This window comes from Colobus angolensis, unplaced genomic scaffold (genome assembly GCF_000951035.1).
Source record: "Colobus angolensis palliatus isolate OR3802 unplaced genomic scaffold, Cang.pa_1.0 Scaffold167, whole genome shotgun sequence".
Lineage (NCBI taxonomy): Eukaryota > Metazoa > Chordata > Mammalia > Primates > Cercopithecidae > Colobus > Colobus angolensis.
Genome location: NW_012114788.1, coordinates 2,425,239 through 2,425,554, shown reverse-complemented (window position 1 = coordinate 2,425,554; position 316 = coordinate 2,425,239). Strand labels below are relative to the sequence as shown.

The window sequence follows — 316 nt, the reverse complement described above, 5'->3', positions numbered from 1 at the left end:
AAGGGCCGGGCTGGTGGGATCCCTGGGGATGTCCAGATCAGGCATGGTGGCCGAGTGGCCCTTCTCCCAGGACCAGCGTAAAAGCTGGGGTTAAGCGGGGCAGGGGGGACTCGGTTCAGGGTCCCCCGAGGTCCAGGACGAGGGGAGGCGGGCGCAGCACCCAGGAACTGGAGAGGCGGCTCCCTGTGGGACCCCTCCAGAAGTAGTGCCCGGCGCCGGGCATCCTCCAGGAAGACCAGGGACCGGGAGAGTCTGGGAGGCGCTCGGGAGAGGCCACTACCAGGAGCTGCGGGCTGAGGCGGCGCTCAGTCCCGGG

General features: G+C 69.9%; 1 protein-coding gene across 1 annotated transcript in view; it reads left to right on the top strand.

Moving 5' to 3' along the window:
• Window positions 1-316, top strand: part of ASIC2 (acid sensing (proton gated) ion channel 2) — a 1,152,840-nt gene that overhangs the window by 868,573 nt on the left and 283,951 nt on the right. The gene's annotated exons all lie outside the window — the stretch shown is intronic.